The following is a 7,270-nucleotide window of genomic DNA, read 5'->3' on the forward strand; positions in this document are numbered from 1 at the left end:
ATAGAATGTATATACATATGGACTGACTGATTTGAACACAGTAAGTTAGATTGGACTCTAACTAGCTGTAATGATGAAATGATATACTTCCTCTGCTTAATGGACACTAACAAAATTTGCCGACAAACACAAAAAAATCCCCCTGTTTTTCCTTAACAATTTGAAATGTTTTCTTTTTTGCTTTTTATCCTGAGTAGAATGCCAATGCAAACATTATTTCAGAAGGCTGACACTTAAATGTGCTGTTATGACATCAGCTAAGAGCAGGGTACTGCTTTCCCACACCCTTAACTCTCAAAGGATGGATTTACAGCCTAAATGGAGTGGGAAACTATGAAAAGCAGCAATAGAATATAGCATTTATTAGAAATAAATAACTTAAAATTCAACACCCTTTAAACATTATATAACAAACATGTTTATTTAAAGGTCATATGTTATATATATATATACTGTATATATTTACAATATTTACAAACTGAACTCTAACTTAGATGTTTATACATTTGACAATAGCAATATTTAATAGCTTGAATGTATAAATACATAATATAAGACATTCAATATTAGCAAAATGCAATTCATTTTTTCACAGAATAAACTGCAACCAGCGTTCATCACTGCCAAGACATGTCTTGTAAAGACAAAAAAGGCAAGAAAATATCATGCATTTCATAATTCAATCAAAGGATTTAGCTCTGGCTTTGAGGAATGTGACTTTGAGGTTGTCAGGAATATTGGACCAAAGGCTGCGTTCAGCCAGTAAACACCTTTGAACATCTGCAAAACAACATCTAAATTCTTCTTCAACCAAAAACTACTGGACACACAACCTGTGAAGGCAAATTCAACTTCGAATATATGCAGTTGAATGTGACACCCAGAGTTTATCATTTGGCAGCAGGACTTTTTTGTGTTTGTTTTTCCCATAAAACATTGTCTTCTTCATTTTCACCATGACCATTGCCAGTAAACTTGGTTCTAACATCAGTTTTGTCAACTCACTAGACTCACAAGCTGTATGTGAGAAGAAAAGGTCAAAAGAGGAGTTCTATTTCATTGCAAAAATAGCTATGTTCACATGATAAATATGATTGTTCAGAATTCATTTCATTTCCCTGTTTTTCTCCCAGGCACTTTTCTTGGTTCTGTTTAATTCTTCAGGTCTGTTGAAATCTGTAAAGGGAAACAAAATGATTGACATGAACAAAAATGACTTCTAACACAATAAACCTTATTAAAAACCCTATGGGATGCTGGTAAAATGTCTAAAATACATACTAGAAATTCATGATGGAGAACTGATGCATGCAAAAATAAAAGGGGGCATTAGAAAGTGCTGATGTTATTTATTTATTTATTTAAGAAGAAGAAGTATTATTATCCACCTAGATATCTCATGTTTATATTTTTATGTATATTTTTTTTATATATTTTAACATTTCTATTCGTAAAATACTGGCAATTGTTATTATTTTAGTATACAAAGCAATTATAAATGCAAGTTTTTACTAGGCAGAGGACGAAAAGATCTCAAATAAACCTTGTGATTATATAGTTTCTGCTCCTCAAAGGCACAATAGTGTGGGTACAAAGCACCACAGAAGAGCAAATTGTGCAACACAGATGCTGAAAGGACTGAAGGTTTAATGTTACATTGAGAACTAAAGCAGTGTCATTAAGAAAAGGGCCATTGTCTATAAGTGTGGCTCTTAACTTCAAATGGTTAACATGCCATTTACAGTCAATTGAGAATGTGATCCCAGATTATATTTTGACATGTACGGGTGCCACCTGTTTTTGCTTTTCTTATATTTTTGTTTAATTAGAGGAACAGTACAGCATTAAGACTAACTTAACTATTTAACCTCTGCACTAGAAACTCCACCAAAACAGCCTTTTAGCCAAAACATGAAAACCCTTTCATTCCAATCAGGTGAAGTAAAAGCTAATCTGGGTACTCCGTAATATTAGAAAGGTCATAAAACAGTTAGGTGTAATATTTCTTATGTAGAGTTACGTTTAATACTTCTGTACACACTGTGTGTAACCAGAAACTATCTATCAAGTTCTTTTTTTAGAATGTAGTAGCAAGAACGGTGGGATGACTGTGTCCTTGAAAATAAAAACCAGACATTTGATCACTTATTGTGTGTTCTGGGCAAATATTTCCATAGCAAACTTTTTAGCAGTAATATATCACACAGCGGAAACAAGTTTACTATTAAATCTCTGCATACATTATGTTAACTATTCACCTGCGACATCTATCCCTCTGAGCACCGCTGGCTCCCTGCTAGCCTTGTAAGAAGCCGGGCACATCTTTTATAATCTAGAAGAAAACAAAACCGAGTTAGACAGATTTAAGTCATGCACCATAGAAAATCATAATCAAAATAGTGTAAAAACATCCAAATAAAAAATGTGCATGCATAATTATTCACTTGAATACATGGCAAAGAACATTTAAATGTTAAATATTTCTCACACTCCCATCGCTTATAAAGTCATGCTAATGGTATTCAATGAGGTGGCACTTACAGGCTGGTATTGTGCAGTCCCTGGTATTATGATACAGTTTATAAAAGTGTTTGCTGCATTTGGGGCTAAAATAAAGCGGCCCTGCAAATACACAAAAAGACCGATTTTAAGTTGCTTTTGATTTGCAAACATAATGAAGAACGTGCATAGAGATGCTGACACTTGCTCACCTGTTAAATGTTTTAAAATCTTCTCCTTCTGTGGAATATCTCTCGGAAAGACCTCTGTTAAAAATTGAGAAATTTCTCAACTTGTAAATTGTTGTACAAAAATGTGATTATTCATATGTATATTGGTCACAAGATATGTAATGCCACCCAACAGATCAAACAACCACTATTGTATTCAAGTATGAAGCAGTTCTCCTTATCTCATTTTGTCAGTGATTGAATGTGGTGATGCTTACCAAGAATGCGTTCATGCTGATATGACTTTGTAACTTTATTAACGTCTTTTGTTTCCACCGAGTGCTCGGCGTTCTTGGGGGGATGCTGTGTGTTTTCCTCACTGTGATGCTCCTGTGCTAGTCTCCCTCTGTCCCTTAGGAGATCCAGCAGACTGGTGTCGTCCCTGTCTCTCGGTCTGCAGTAGCCGGTGGTGAGGATCAGCAAAAGGAGCCCTATGAAGATAGGTGTGCGCACTGCACTCATGCTGAAAGGTGGGCAACGAGAGCCCCTCTGCCCTGCGTCCAGTCGTATAGCCCTGCAAACACAACAAGATCATTTCAGTGCTCAGTGCCAATACTTGATTCATTGATTCATATAAATCTGCTTCAAATACGGCATTAATATGTAGTTGAAATATAATTTCTGGGGATAGATTTGAGGTTGATATGTGTATGAATGTACATGCACGTCTTTTAAGTTTCTCAATTTTAAACATTTTAAAATTACAAATATTTTGAGGATCTTTCCGGTAATACATTGAAAAAAAAAATAATAATAATAATAAAATAAAAAATCCAAATCATAAATTAAACCGATTATAGGAGGATGTTTTTTAAAAAAAACGATTTCGGTTTTTTACGTCAAAAATTCACGTTTGATTCAAAGAGTTACTTGCTGCTGCTTTGAAATTAATTGTAAAATTAACTTCCCACAAGTATTTTTGTCAACTGCATAGCCTACATACAAATGCTGAAGGTTTGTTGTTAAGTTTAATAATATTCAGCTAATACACATATTACGCATTACTATCTCCCTTCTTTTAATATTAAGTTGTAACGTGCAATAAATAAGTTTTCGATTCACTTAAAAACAAGTAAATGCAGCTTCAGGCACTGTCCGATATCTCTAAGCAATCACAGCATCACAGATCCACGCAAGAATCCCGAGTTTTCTCCACTTTTACACTCTTGCGCAAAGACGCTTTGGAAACAAGTGTTTGTTTGAAAAAGTAACGAATTACCTGTTTCTCTTCAATGCAGATTTAGTTTACACTTGTTTGACAGCCTTCCCGCGTATTTAAAATGTAATAATGTTAACGCAAAACACATCAAATAGACTCCGCTGGCGTCGCTTCTCCAAAGGTACTTCCACAGGCTCTAGCGCACCATGACAGAAGGAGAGCGAGTCTCTTTTATATGTTTAAAGACAGCCGTGGTCATCTGTTGATCGTGTTGACTCAAAGTGGGTGGAAATTGACGAAAGTCCGCAGCTTTTTATTTATTTATTTCCCCCCTCCGCTGCGTAAAGTTGCTTCAGATCATCCGGCATGGGTTCCTCACTTTTTATTGTCAGTTGCAGACGTAAGGAGCTGTCCCATGTGGATTACCCCGGCATGTCTTTAATTAGAAACGCGTTAAGAGCACTCCTTAAAAAATGCATTTTAATTCTGTTGGATCACCGTCTCGAATCGCGCATCTTCCGGTGGTCCAATTTGGCACGAGTGGAAAGATTCTCACCAGAAGTGTTTTCTCTGTCCTAATGCCTCTTTGTATCTTCTTATGAAATACGTGCGCGCTGTGCTTCTTTGCTCCTTTATCTTTGAAGTTTCCCCAAAGAGGATGCTGCAGTTTTGTATTTCAGCGCAAAATATCATCAGAAACCATCATGGTTAGAGCTGGAGTGGGAAGGCAGAATCTCCTGGAGACTTATCCACAGCAGCGTCTATGAGAAGACTGAGGCCTTCTCCAATATTGGTTTCGTTCTCAATCTCGACATTATACCACTCCCTTTGAGTATAGAAAAAAAATCACTCATATTTCATTCCCCTCCTCTCTGGCTCGCAAACGGTTTAAATAAGGGTTGCACACCATTCTGCTGCTCGCTTCCATGTCCATAGCTGATGATAATCAGGATTATATACCTTGGAAACTATTATTAATCATGTTGCATGGATTTCTCTGGGATAACGTAATGCGGTGTTGAGGCACAGCTCAACAGTGCCACACAGTGTGATTGCGTTAGTTTGAATGATAAGTGTTATGAAATGTTCACAAGGTAAACATACAGTACCTTATAGAGATTTTATAAAATTACAATTCTGTCATCGTTTAATCACCCTGTTGTAGTTCCAAACCTGTATGACTTTATTTCTTCTGTGGAAGGAAAAAAAGATAAATCAAGTATTTATTTATTTACTTATTTATTTAGCCATATTTATGTATTTACTGTTGTACTGTTGTTTTGGACCTCATTCACAAAAACAGTTGAAACATTTTTATTTTTAATTAAAAAAGAAAGAAAGACATACATACAAATTGGAACAACATGAAGTAAATGATGACTTTTTTAATATACTGTTGTACTGTTATTTTGGACCACATTGACAAAAACAGGTGAAACCTTTAAAAAAAAGAGAGAGAGAAGGAAAGACAAATTGGAGCAAACATGAAATAAATTGACTTTTTTAAATTTTTGGGTAAACTATCCCTTTAACTTGATCATGAATTATGTTTTGCCTTGCACAATAAACCCACTGAACTAGAAAACGTAACTTTAAAAACTTTATTGCTTGCGTCTTATGATAAATTGCTTATGATGTTTTTCATTTATAAGTCGCTTTGGATAAAAGTGTCTGCTAAATGAATAGATGTAAATATAACTGCATTCATAAATGTTTTAATTATATCCAAGTTGTTCCAAAGTGGCAGCATGCAGTTATGAGTTCAGTGCAATTAAAACTCATAAAAATGAGTAGAAATTATAAATTGTGACAGGTTAAATGAATGAAATGGAAAGCTATAAAATAATGATAAAAGCATTTTTAAAGAACAGAAGAGTGTAATTCACTCTCACATCAGTGGCCACACAGTTGTTCCTGTCTTTGTGCCAATAAATGATGCATTGTTGCATTTTTTTAATAGCCCACTTTTCCTCTCTTTTATCGCCCACAGACCCTCTATCTTTTAATCCTGCAGTCTTTATTCTTCTGCCCCACCTTCACTTTGCCCCATCCTCTTCTCTCTCTCTCTCTCTCTCTCTCTCATTGTCTCTTCACAAATTAGCCATACTGTACTTGTGAATGAAATGTTCCTGCCTCCCTTATTTTATCATCTGTGGTTAAAATGTTCTTCAAAGCTGCCCCTAGTTATCTAAGCGTCTTACTAAACTTGAGATAATGCACCACATGAGCGGGTACAACTAAGATAACAACACAAGTAGTGGCAAGCTGTCAAGCTGTCGCCCTACATGTGTCAAGTATTCTGTGTTGTTTACTGACTACATCTTACAGATGCACTATTGTGTGCACTGTAGCACTGTAAAGACCTTGAAACCACAAGATTTTTGAGTCACATCTCAGCTTTGATATTTTCATTGGTTCAAATCTGCATTCCATTTATGTTTGGTTTGTAAAGTTATTTTTGTTTCCTACTAAATGTGCATATACTCTAAAAATTATTTTTCAATGTTAAATGAAATACATTTTACAAGAAAATAACATGCTAGTACATCAAAATTTCATATTTAATTCAATGTGCTACTTGCCGTTTCTTTGCAATTAATTGGGAAATTGACTTGCAATTTCTGAGTAAAAACTGTTTCTACAATTTGTTTTTCAATGTAGATATTTTTTTCAACCCACTAATTTTCTACAAAATGCCCTTCCAAACATTGTAAATATTCCGAAAACAGACTCAATGTTTTGAAAGCTTTTGTTATGTTTACCTAGAGTGTATATTTGGAAAGACTGGGGCTAGCTGTCACATTTTTTAGAATTAGTTGAATATGTATTCAATATGTAATATGTATGAGAATGGCTATTGTGCTACAAGTATGTGCTTAAAATGTTCTTCCTTTATAAATACTTTACTGAATTAAAACAATGCAAGAGAATTAAGTAGTAGGCATACTTTATGCAGCACATGTTTTTTTGTTTTCCCAGAGTTTTTTTTATTTTTTATTCTAGTTTCACTTTTGGCCAGTCATTTTTAGGGTAGTTCTTATTTCTACCCAGGAAAAATATAGTTAATTTACATGCCTCAACCTTTTGTGACAACATGCCCCGGTCACAGACTATGGTATTTGTCACAATGGGAACCTGTTACTGAATAGCCTATTATAAATGAATTAAATGTGAATTTATTCTAATTTAAGATGAATTGAATTTGAATTTATTCTAATTTAAGAAGGTATTGAACAGGAGATAGATAGAACAATCAAACCATTAAACGATACATATATGTATCTTGTACATGTACTCTTACTTGTATGCATATTGCCCCCTATAGGTCTTGTGAGATAAAAAGTAAGATAATCTAACTGCATACAACCACAAATCAAGTAAA

At 34.6% G+C, this 7,270-nt stretch overlaps 1 pseudogene; it reads right to left on the reverse strand.

Annotated features, from left to right (window-relative positions):
* Window positions 1-613: 613 nt before the first annotated feature.
* On the reverse strand, window positions 614-4,823 carry LOC107563385 (protein FAM150B-like; annotated as a pseudogene).
* Window positions 4,824-7,270: the final 2,447 nt, after the last annotated feature.

Source organism: Sinocyclocheilus grahami, unplaced genomic scaffold (genome assembly GCF_001515645.1).
Source record: "Sinocyclocheilus grahami isolate Dianchi unplaced genomic scaffold, SAMN03320097.WGS_v1.1 scaffold871.1, whole genome shotgun sequence".
Lineage (NCBI taxonomy): Eukaryota > Metazoa > Chordata > Actinopteri > Cypriniformes > Cyprinidae > Sinocyclocheilus > Sinocyclocheilus grahami.